This window comes from Amblyomma americanum, chromosome 7 (assembly GCF_052857255.1).
Source record: "Amblyomma americanum isolate KBUSLIRL-KWMA chromosome 7, ASM5285725v1, whole genome shotgun sequence".
Taxonomy (NCBI): domain Eukaryota; kingdom Metazoa; phylum Arthropoda; class Arachnida; order Ixodida; family Ixodidae; genus Amblyomma; species Amblyomma americanum.
This window is the reverse complement of record NC_135503.1, coordinates 55,055,978-55,068,547: the sequence shown is the minus strand read 5'-3', so window position 1 is coordinate 55,068,547 and position 12,570 is coordinate 55,055,978. Positions and strand designations below refer to the sequence as shown.

General features: G+C 46.1%; 1 protein-coding gene across 2 annotated transcripts in view; it reads right to left on the bottom strand.

Annotated features, from left to right (window-relative positions):
• LOC144099138 (uncharacterized) overlaps positions 1-6,314 on the bottom strand; it is a 55,185-nt gene extending 48,871 nt beyond the window's left edge. Inside the window, exon 1 of one of the 2 annotated variants that reach the window (XM_077632239.1) lies at positions 6,112-6,314. The gene's annotated coding sequence lies outside the window, so the exon portion shown is untranslated. The remainder of the gene's footprint in view (positions 1-6,111) is intronic. The other variant, XM_077632238.1, reaches the window with a different exon arrangement.
• Positions 6,315-12,570: the final 6,256 nt, after the last annotated feature.

Genomic DNA, 12,570 nt, shown 5'->3' with positions numbered 1-12,570 from the left:
ATTAGCCGAAACATCGGGAAACCTCGCAGAAAGAAACAGCGTGCAAGGATGCTGCACAGTGTATGGGAAGACTACAATGGCAGGAAGCTACACCAAGACGGTCATTTCTTCTTAACGCTGCTGCTGGTGTTGCAGCTGATCTCCCTACTGACTGATAAAGCATTGTCAGATGCCCTCTTAGGCCGGCTTGAAGGTATTGTAGAAAATAGAGCGGAATGCATGAGTGACCTTACAGATGGCCACTTGTATAAAAAAGACCGTGCCAATCTTTTAAGATATGACCTCGCATTCATGCTCAATGTCGATGGAACGCCGATCTTCAAATCGTTCAAGTATTCAATCTGGCCGATTCGGGTCACCTTCAATGAGCTGTCACCACACTTGCGCTGCAGAAACATACTAATACCAGCTTTGTGGTATGACCAAAGTCATGCCGACATGACTGCTTTTGCAGTCATTTGGGAAAGAAATGAATGAACTTGGAGAGAAGGGAGTCACTTGGAAAGCTGGGCCGCGAACCATCCACTAAAAGGTAATTAACTAGATGTCTATAACACAACCATTCTGTGATTTGTGTTCTTTGCCTGCAAAAATTTGTGTATTTTACGAGCAATATGATTAAGAAAGTATAGTGTGATGCTGTAATAATTGTTCTAATTCTAGTTTGCGTTTTGTCATTGTAGGTGTATTGCTTGGGCTGCTGTGCAGATTCGCCTGCAAGGGCACTGTTACACGACATGGTACAGTTAAATGGCCATCACGGCTGCAGTTGGTGTCTTCACCAAGGAGAGACCGTTGATGGTAGGCAAAAGCTGATGTGCCTACATGAATACTTGCTATTTTTCCTTTATTCTACTGCTTGTGTTGCTTAGAAGGCTTCAATTATAGTTTAGATATGACATGGCATTTTGATGTCCTTAACTTTATTGACCACTTGGAATCCATAGCAGTATAAATAATCAGCATTCTGTATAAAAGCACTGTTTGTTTAACGTTGCCAGCGATTATTTAATGTCCACCAGTTGTTAATGATGGTCATAGTATTATAGTCAGATACAACTTAAGTCTGCTGTGAAGCTCCGCGCACATTCAGGGCCGCCGCACAGAACTCTTCCGTGACGAAAATATAGTCCGCTGCTCAAACCTTTCTTGTTACGTAAACAAGAAGCTTATCACAAGAAAAAAATAAGGTCTTGAATTTTGATGCTGGCTTGTTTAACATAATCAAACTTTAAAAAAAAGATTTTGTTTGCTGTTGCAAATGGCCAGCGGAGTAATACAGGATGCTGTGGACTGTGGCCCACTGTTTTTAACTGCCTTTTTTTAAAAGTACTATTGTACTATAGCATATATATCATATTGTCCCCTCACAGTTGATATTTTTGGCTATGCAGGAACCATAAAGTACCCTGTTGGTGTTGCTGTACAAGAAAGAACCAGCAGTGTGAGCAACAAATGGCTGATGCTGCAGCATCCACAAGTTATCGCCGGAGTGACGGGGCCATCACTCCTGATGAACCTAAAGCGCTTTGATGTAATCTGGGCATTTACGCCAGATTACATGCATTGTGTATTGCTTGGGGTAGCTCGTCAGTTTACTGAGCTCTGGCTGACAAAAGTGCATGAGACCTATTATATTGGCTCTCCACAAGTGCTAGAGTTGTTAGTCGCTTACTAATGCTGAGGCCACCAATGTGCTCATCCCGAATTCAGCGTTCCCTGCTGGTTAGAAAATTTTGAAAAGCCAAGGAGTGGCAGCTGTGGCTTTTATACTTTGCTATGCCATGCCTTGAAGGAATACTGCCCCCAGTGTACTTGAAGCACTTCACACTTGTTGTAAAAGGCATCTATCTTTTGCTGAAAGATACTGTGACTGCAGCAGATGTCACGGAGAGTACTCATTGCCTCGTGAAATTTGTTGTCGACACACAGTACCTGTACAATAAGAGGCAGATGACATTTAATGTGCATTAGATTATGCACTTGCCCAAGAGTGTAATGCTTCAAGGACCGTTGTGGCCACATTCCTGCTTTGCGTATGAGGCAAAGATTGGCTGTTTGAAGGAGCTGGTGACATCAGCCAAGCGTGTTCCTCTGCAAATTGTGGAACGCTTACTGATGATCAGCAACAGCAAAATCCTGATGGCACTGGCCACTGTGCAGACTCGGAACTTTTTGTCAAAAGTTCCAAAATTGAGTTGCAAGGATGCAGTGCTGCCACAGGGCAATTCACGTGAAGTGCTTGGGCCATTGCTTGCATTGTCCAACATAATGTTAGCAGCATTATAAATGGACCAGTTGTAGTACATAACCAAGTCATTGTCTGTGGACACAAGCTCCATAGTGAGCAGCACTGCAGGCCAAACAAAACAGACTCCACAGCTACGGTGGCCTCGGCAGAATCATTTGTCAAAATTGAGCATATAGTTGCTTTTAATGATACTCTGGATAAGATGAGGGTTTCTGCTGTTTGTAAAAGTATTCCACTAAACAAGCTTAAGACAGCTCACATTGTAAGAGCACAGTTGGAGCTGCATAAGGCTTTAGTTGAAATAGTTCCAGGAACTGTTCCTTGTGTGCTTTTACATTTAGGTAACAATCTGCTTTGCAAAAGTAGCGCAAAGGGTTTTGTCGGCAACTTATTAGTGGCTTTGTACTGGCATATATTGTATGTGCATATGCATTGTTAATGTTGTTTGGCTCTTCATAATTATTGTCAGCCTAATGGCACCCATTGCAGGACAGCCCTGTCCTGTTGGCTTTCAGCTGACCTTGTTCTGTGCAATCCACAACAAAGTACTATCACAAATTTCCTTTTTTCATCTGCTGACCTGACCCTCTGCTGCTCCTGCTATGTATGCTCTCTCTTGGAATCCACTTTGTTACCATTTGCATTACATGTTCTGCCCATGGATATTTTTTCTTCTTGATTTCACTTTATCCTCTTAGTGTCATGATTCTTTAAGCCACTCTTGTTAGTAGGCATGAATTAAAATTGGTTCTTGAAGAAAGGAAATGGTGCGGTAACTGTCTTACATGTCAGTGGGCTCGGGTGAAGGAATAAAGCAGGGAGTGAAAGAGGTGCCATAGTGGAGGGCTCTGGAATAATTTCGACCACCTGGGGATCTTGAATGTGCACTGACATCGCACAACACACGGGTGCCTTTTGCATTTAGCATCCACTTAAATGTGGCCTCCGCGGCGGGGTTCAAACCTGGGTACTCTGGCTCAGTAGGCAAGCGCCCTAACTACTGAGCCACCGCAGAGGGCCAGCTTCAGCTTTGGGGGAACGCTTTGTGGGGTCTTGACCATCGTGACGCTAAACGCACGGCTTTCCAAGAATATGCCAAGTTTGAGCGATGGGCCAATGGCCTCTGTCATTTCTAACGACCCATGTCTTATGTTAGACACACCCACTCTATCAGTAAAGTTCCAGAGATTGTTGCTCCACACAACTCCCTATACTATGCACATTACATTCCCTGCCCAGTTAAATCCGTGAGGTCGCTCAAGTCCTTTATTACTTGCCACTCTATCGATGTAGCCTACATCATTTTCTTTTTTGGAACTCTCTGTACTGCCTCCAGTCTAGTTTAGAAAACTTTTGCATTTGGCATTTTGCCAACTTTTGCATGTTTTTGTCTCACATATATGAGCCAGTGCTTTCAGGATAAACCATGTTGTGGCGTGGGACGGAGCGCTCACGCTATGCCAGCGGCTATTAAATCATCTCTCTGCAGTGCTGTTTTTTTCTCTTGCCAGATATATAGGGATAGCAGCTGTTCTTTTTAAAAGTGCCCGCCAAAGTAGTATACTTGAAGTGTGTGATCTGTCTTAGTACGAGCATGCACTCAACAGCAGTGAACTTGATGCTCTCAATAAAAATCGATGTCTCATCCCTAAAACAGCCTTTGATATATTTTTCACCCATTCATTGATGTCACCATTTGCTATATTAGTAAGGTGACATTACGGTGTGGATAGTTTCTTTGGGCTCCAGCTGAAATAGCTGCTCATTTACGACTTGTGGTTTTCATTTGGCCTGTGAACTGCCTCACACTGTTTCCAGCAGGGACAGTTGGCCTCACTTTGCCTGCCAATAGGGCCAGTTTATTCCCATTTGGGCCCAACTGAGACCATTTGCTTGCTCAATGAGGCCACTGGATTCCCACTTGATACCTGTTGGTATCCATCTGGAACCAATTGGTCCCATTGGGGCCCCAACTGGGACCATTTTCTTGCTCAATGGGGCCAGTTGATAACAGTTGGCCTCCAATTGATCCCTATTGAAACCTAAAAACCAGTTAATCCCAGTTGCATTCTCCATTGAAGATCATCACTGCTCCCACACGTTGCTTGCATCAGACTGTCTGATCCGTCCAATTTTTTCCTTGTGAAGTAAGTTTCCAGCAGCTTCCCGATTGCACGGCTCTTACCCAGAATCTTTTAAGGCCGTTTCACATGATGCGATTGTTGCCGCAGCGCAGTGCGATTTCTGCCGCTGTGCGACAGAAATGCGCGTCGTTCTCGTCGCAGGGCCACTGCGACAGACTTTCAACAAGTTGGTCGCATTGTCGCAGCGTCGGTGCGGTCGCAGCGATGGCCAATAGGAGCTCAGCGACATGACAGGAAAATCTCGAAAACGTTTTATTGAACTTAATAATACATCACAACTCAATATTATTACCCATGATTACGAAATCAACACCTGCCACGATGTTTGACATTTATTGCAGCCGAAGAATTTTCGGCCACTGAAAGGCCGCACCGACGCTAGGGCGCTGGTGCCGACGGCACCGACTGAATTCATCGTTTCACATGCATGCGATTTTCGCCTGCGACACTGCGAATTCTGTCGGTATGCGACTGGGGAGGGCCGTCGGTCTAGTCGCAGACGGCTTGCGATAGAGTTCCGTCCGGTTGGAATTCAGTCGCAGCGTCGGTGTGTTCGCTCTGCGATTGACCATTGGGGAGCGCCGAGACGGCGTGCAACGTGCGGTCACGTGGGTACTGTTACCGCGGTGGAAACAAAAGTGTTTATTCTAATCAAAACATACGGAATAATGCCTCGCATCTAAAAATACGCTGGTCATAAAATCATCAACACATTCTGTGTGATGTTTCTGTCGCGTTTAATAATGGGTTGTGTATGCAAACATCAAGGAACCTCGCCTATTCCTCTGACCGAATTCGTTGTGTCGGTGTCGCATGTGAAAGAAGTGACCGAAAATCGCACTGCGGCCTCATCGACTACACCGGATATTTTCGGTCCAGTCGCAGCATGTGAAACGGGCTTACTCGTTCAGCTGCGGACGATACGCTTCGCAGGCTCTGAAGTGCTTAGGTAAATTTGAGCCCTACTATATTTTCACACACACACACACAAACGCGCGAGCGCGTGCATGCGCGGTGCCCACACAATTACAGGCGTTTCCACATCCCAATTCAACAACACGAATGTTCCATAGTGGCACAAAACTTCGTGCTCTATGTGTTCGGGTTGCATTGCCCGCTTTTATCGACCGTAAGTTTGGCGTATGATAAGATTAAGTATATCACACATACTGCCTGACCTTCAGGTCTCGAATACGCGCACGCGAGCGAATCTCCGCGCAGCTTCCGTGCGTCCGAGTGCTCGCGGTTCATGGCCCTTTCCCGGCGAATAAGACGGTTGGCAGGATCCATGACGACGCTCACGGCTACTCGCCCCTAACACAAGGTTCACGACAATGCCGGAAATTTTGCCCGAAGTGAATAGAAAATAGAAACAGACGCCTGTTACCACAAGGCACACTTCGAGAGCGGCAACCGTAGGCGGCTTACGACGTTGGCATTACGGTCGCAGAGCAATATTTTCCAGCTACCTACTCTACGACGAATACGATGGAGCGGTCTTCCTCAAGTGTATTCACTGCATTCTATGAGGCATTCAGTGCCACGGCGGAGGGGAAGGGTGCCATAATAGTAGTTTACAACGGTCGCCACACGTATTACCGCGAAATCATTTCGGAGCGCTGGTGTCCATTGAAAGTTCACACCAGCGGCCTCGAACGTCGAACCCTAAATGGCATGCGATCGCACAGCAAACTACATGCATAAAAAACTACTTACAAGGCTGAGGCAGCGTTTTCGCGTTCCGTGGAGAAACTTGGACTTGTAGCAGAGCTGCAATGACGAATGTTCCAGGCGCGACTTTCAAACCACCGAGGGCCGTTCGGTCCGCAGGAAAACAACACCAAACCACTCAGCCGCGGGGCGTAAAAACCGAGCTGAACCCGCGAGGCTCCGCCATCTTTCCCCACGGCTGCTGAAGAATACCTAGGTTAGGGTCCCTAGAAATACTTGCTAGTCTGCCGTCCGCCGGCTGCGGCGGGGGCTGCTGATGAATGACCACCGCGGTGGCGCTGCGAGCAACAGCTCGTGACACCGTCGGAGGCGGACGCTTTTTTTCGGAGCTCCAGCGACTACGTCTGAAGCTAAGTGCCTTTTGGTTTTTGCGCTTGTACATGCTTTCGGGCAGTAGTTTTAAACCGAGTTAAGGGTAGAAAGGCTAGCGGAAGTGTGTGTGCCGAAGGTTTTTGCGTAGAAATTTTGGAAGGCTTTTACCTCGCGTATTGCTGAAAGTTTTTGGTGTAGGATTTTTGGCGGGCGTTTACGTTGCGTAGTGCCGAAGGTTTTTGTGTAGGAATTTTGGTGGGCTTTTACGTTGTGTAGTGCCGAAGGTTTTTTGTGTATGAATTTTGGCGGGCTTTTACGTTGCGCAGTGCCGAAGGTTTTTGTGCAGGAGTTTTAGCGGGCTCTTACGTTGACTAGTGCCGAAGGTTTCTTCTCTAGGAATTTTGGCGGGCTTTTACGTTGCGTAGTGCCGAAGTTTTGTGTAATATTCTTGGCGGGATTTTACGCATAGGATTTTTGCCGGGCTTTCACAAGGCGTAGTCGGCCGGACGATGGGTCGGCAAGCTAGGAAAGTTAAGGAGGACAAGGACGGGGAGTTAGTACAGTGCCAGGAGTGCGACCGTTGGTGTTACTTAGATGAGACAGGGTTCGGGAGCTTAGCCGAGGCGGGTGAGGCTAGCTTCGTGTGTAAGATGTGCAAGCGGTTTGTGGACACCGTTCATGCGTTAAAAGGGGAATGGGAAGCTGGGTTTAATGCACTTAATGCGGACCGGCAGGTCGAACGAGAGGATCGGATTAAGCTGGAAGCTCAGGTCGCCGATTTGATTAAAAAGGAGGAGAATAGTGCCGCCCTGTTGAAGCGAATGGTGGGCGAGATTAAAGAAGAGCGGGAAAAGCGGACCCAGCTAGAAAAACAGGTTGAAGCGCTCAGGTCGCGGCCGGCTGGGCACCCCAGTTCGGAGAAGTGTCAGGTGGGGGACGAGGCTCGTCGATCGTACAGTGCTGTAGTGCAGCGAGCATTGAGTGAGAAAAATGCGAACGAAATGAAAAAGGTTAAAGCGGGCATGGAAACTCGCGACAATAGCGTACAGCGGCAGGAGAGTCAGCTAGAGCGATCCGGAGGCCAACAGATGGAATTAGGAAGCGAACGTTTGGGGCACAGGAGAGTTCTGGTGGTCGGGGACTCGAATGTAGCGAGGGTTGAGGGAGGCGTTCTGACGGCAGTGAAGGCAGACAGGCGGGTGCAGGTGGAGGCTCAGTCGGGAAAGTGCATGGTGGATGCAATGGCCAGAGCCCGGGAGGTGGTGGTGGGCAGCATGGATGGCGAACACCTTGTGGTCATCCATGCTGGTCTCAATGATGTACTGCAGGGGAGGAGCCAGAATCTTGAGACGCAGTTGGAGGTGGGGATGCGTAGGCTTAGAGAGGCCTCTGAGAGTGTGCATGTGACCATATGCACAATCCCAGAGGTCCAGAGGCAGGCTCGCGAAACGGAAAGGAGGGTCGTGGAGACTAATCGGGTAATTAGGCTATTGAGTCGACGACTAAGATACGAGGTGATGGAGGTCAACAGGGAAGTGTACGAGGTTAGGCCCCACCCTTTTGCACAGGATGGCATCCACTACGGTGGTGCCACTGGCAAGAAGGTGGGTAGTAGGATAGGTCGCCAGGCAACAGCTTTTTTGGGGGGACCCAGAGCTCTGAAGGAACCAGTGTAGAGAAGGAAGAATTAAGATCAAACGGACAATGGAACCATAGGGGAAGAAAGAGACGCAAGCGCCAGGGCCAAGTTAATTCAGATATAGGTTTCATTAACATGCAAGGTGGCAGGAATAGACTGAAATGGGAGGAAATAGAAGAACAGTTAAGACAGGAGGAATTAATGGTATATGGTTTAGCGGAAACACATCTTAGAGACATGGAGCAACCACCCTGTAACCCAGACTACGCATGGGAATATTGCAATAGAACAGAGGGCAGCAGAAAGGGAGGTGGAATTGGGGCATTCATTCATAAAAGTATGAATTTTCAAAGGGTTAGACTGGGATGCAGGGAACATTTATGGCTAAAAGGAACAGTGGCAGGCAAGCAAACACTCCTTGGCTTTGTATACCTGTGGACAGGGGTTAATGCCAAAGAGGAAAACAGGAAAATGTTAGAATGTATTGCAAGCGACGTTGATGAGCTAGGAGGACAGGGCGAGATAATTATATTAGGCGACATGAATGCACACATAGAAGACCTGGATGGGTACACGGATTCGACAGGAAGCATGCTGCAGGACATGTGTGACAGGCATGATTTAGTTGTATGCAACAGCACCGAGAAGTGTGAAGGGCTCATAACATGGGAGGCGGGGAGTCTGCACTCGACGATAGATTATGCACTAATGTCACAGAGGATGTATAACAGATTAGGGGTAATGAGCATAGATGAAGATGGTTCCAGAAGTCTAGGTAGTGACCACAAGCGTATCAAGTTGAGCTTCAGAAGAAAAAGCATTGTAGGACTGAATCAAGATAAACAATCAGGGGGAAATTTTTACTCAGAAAAGCAATTGGAAGTAGCAGCCAAACAAATCGAGAAAGTAATTTTTGAGGATAGTGAAACAGAATGGACTTATACCAAATTAACTCGATTACTGGAGCTAGAGCTAGCTAAGGTGCGAGTAAAGCTAAAAGGGAAAAGATGCAAACCCAAGAGTTGGTGGGATGAGGAGGTCAAGAGGGCAATAGAAAAGCGCAAGGAAGCATCCAGGGAACACAGATATTCCAAGAAGAGGGGGGAACCAAAACCCGAAGAAGACAGAAAATGGGATACCTTCATAAAGTGTAGAAGGGACGCATCCTATTTGATTAATGAGAAAATTAGAAGAAAGGGTGCCCAATGGATGTCAAAAGTAAATAAAAAGGATAGAAAAGCAGCCCAAAAATTCTGGAAACATCTAAATGCAATGAGTAATAAAACTAGGCTAGAACAAAGGTTTATTGTTACAGATGAGGGTATTCGACTAGAAGGGGATGAAGCAATAAAACACATAGGAACAAGGATGACGGAAAAATTTTCAGCAAAGCACGTGGTACATAATTTATCGAAGGAGGATAGACCGGTTACAGCAATAGCTTCACTTGAGCAAGGAGAGTGGGAAAGGGCAGAGAAGAAGGTTCCTAGTGGCACATCAACAGGACCAGATGGTATCCCGATTATGTTGATAAAGAAGTTAGGACCAAAATCCAAGCAAACATTAATACAGGTAGTGAACAAAATGATAGTGGATGAGAAAGTCCCCGATGAATGGCGATTAAGTAGAATGAACATGATATATAAGGGAAAGGGGGACAAAGCAGACGTAAGTAACTATCGCCCCATAACAGTGACGTCTGTGGTTTACAGGGTGGTGATGCAAATTATAAAGGATAGACTGCAGGCTTGGGTGGAGAACGAGGGGGTGCTAGGGGAACTACAGAATGGGTTCCGGAAACAAAGGAGGTTGGAGGACAATCTATTTTCATTGACACAGTGTATAGAAATTGCGGAAAAGGAACATAGGCCCTTATTGCTAGCATTTCTGGATATTAGGGGAGCCTATGACAATGTTACTCAGGAGCATTTGTGGGACATATTGGGCACATTGGATGTGGAAAATGGAGTAATTAATCTTTTAAAAGATATATATAGAGGTAACAGAGTGCTCATAAAATGGGAAAAAAATGTATCAGGGCCTGTAGAGATACAGCGGGGGCTTAGACAAGGATGTCCTCTGTCCCCTTTGTTGTTCATGTTGTACCTGCAAGGTTTGGAGGCCAAGCTAGAGGGGAGCGGACTAGGTTTCAACCTATCTTTTTTCAAGCAAGGGGAATTGATTAAACAGACATTACCGGGACTAATATATGCGGACGATATAGTGATAATGGCTGACAACAAGGAAGACCTGCAGAAGTTGTTAGACATATGCAGTACAGAGGGAGATAGATTAGGCTTCAAGTATAGTAAGGAAAAATCTGCAGTCATGACATTTAATGAAGAGGGCGGCGAGCATAGAGTACAGGAGTTCGTGCTAAAGGTAGTGAATGAGTACAAGTATCTTGGGGTGTGGATAAATAACAGTGTAGAGTATCTGACAGAGCATGAAAAATATGTAATGAATAAAGCTAGTAGGAATGCAGCTGTCATGAAAAATAGGGCACTGTGGAATTACAATAGGTATGAGGTGGTAAGAGGGATCTGGAAAGGGGTGATGGTCCCTAGCCTGACCTTCGGGAATGCGGTCCTGTGTATGAGGCCAGATGTTCAAGCAAGGCTGGAAATTAGGCAACGGGGAGTAGGGAGGTTAGCTTTGGGAGCACATGGCAATACACCAAATCAGGGGGTACAGGGTGATATGGGATGGGCGTCTTTCGAGAGCAGAGAGGCTAGCAGTAAGATAGCATTTGAGGAACGATTGAGAAGGATGGAGGAAAAGCGGTGGGCTAGGAAAGTTTTCAGATACCTGTATATAAAGAATGTTGACACGAAATGGAGAAAGCGAACTAGAAAATTGACAAGCAAATATCTGGACAGCAGTAAGGGGGCAAATCAGCAATTATCGGTTAAGAAAAAGGTTAAAGGAGCAGAGAGAGCTTTGTGGAAAACAGGGATGCTGACGAAATCGGCACTAGAAACATACCGGACCTTTAAACAGGAAATTGTCAAAGAAAATATCTATGATAATTGTAGGGGAAGTTCTTTGTTGTTTGAGGCCAGGACTGGAGTTTTGCGGACTAAGAAGTATAGAGTCAGGTACCAGGAGATAGACACTTTGTGCATTGCGTGCGGAGAGGAGGAGGAAACGGCTGAACACTTGATACTTTTCTGTAAAGGGCTTCACCCTACAGTGGAAGGCAGCGGGGCTGACTTACCCAAGGCATTGGGGTTTAGGGATAGTGAAGGGAAAGTGGATTTTAAGAGGTTAGAAGTAACCAAGCGAAGGTTATCTGATTGGTGGCTAAAAGCAAGACAGGAGTAAAATTTCACAAGACATGGCTAGGTGGCTTGAGCCACCGCCCGATGTAAAGGGTTCAGCCGTATCCATCCATCCATCCATCCATCCATGCCAGCAACGGCGTCTGCGATAGACGCGCGCGTTTCGCCCCGCGAAACGAATTCCCTGCGCGTTTTCAGGTGATTTACGCATGCGATTGCACTGATTTTTTTTTATTTAAGCTTAGCGGCGGTTTTTCAATGCGCAGTTGAGTCATCGGCGTAGCGACGCAAACGATTTATTTTTTTTTCTTGCGAACAAATTTTGTGCGTGTACTCCAGAGTCGAAGGCGAAAGGAGCCCGCTTATTTTTACACCCTATTCTCCTTTCTCAATACTGCTGCCATGCCGTATCATATACCGTCTTCTGAGGAATTTAAATAAAAATATCCTTGCATCAAGAACATTACCGACGATTCTACACCACATCACCGTGTGTGTGCGCAACAGAGCGCTATTGACAGCGGCATTTTCATTCATGCTATTGATCCGATCTCAACTTCTACGGACTCTGAAGCTAGAAAGACTGAACACTGGAAACTTCTAGATGCACACACAATTAAAACATGTAAGATGAGAACCTGAGTCCTGTAAATCATGTGCTTTAGGCAAACTGCAGGAACGCATTCCTTATAGTGCTTAGGCAACCGAGTTACAGAAGTAATGTACACAAGCATGCATTGTAAGTAGTTCTTCGAATCCCGTGCTTGGTAAAATGGCATTATTAGCCCATGCTATGTAGGTCACACGTAATGTCAGGGAAAAGATACCCAAGGATCAGTATAATGTATAGCACAAAATAAAACCATTGTTAAACACATTTATTTCCATCACTTTGCACTCAGGCTGCCCACATTTTTCTTTGCACCACATACTGGCATCTTCTCATCTTTAACAGCTTCGACTGCTCTTTCTTGGCAGCCCTCTCAACATTGATTTACTTCATGTAGAAGCGCAGACGAAGCAGAATATAGAAATTGATTGTGCCATCTACAATTTCACGTCCATGTTTCACACAGGCCAGAGGCGGAAAATGTACATGTGTTAAAATATCAGCGAAGTCAACAATGCTCTTCTAGCGCAGCTTATTCAGACTAAAATAAGTGGTGAAGTTGTCTTCAAGACGGTGATAATAATGTTCTTCAACGGGTCAGA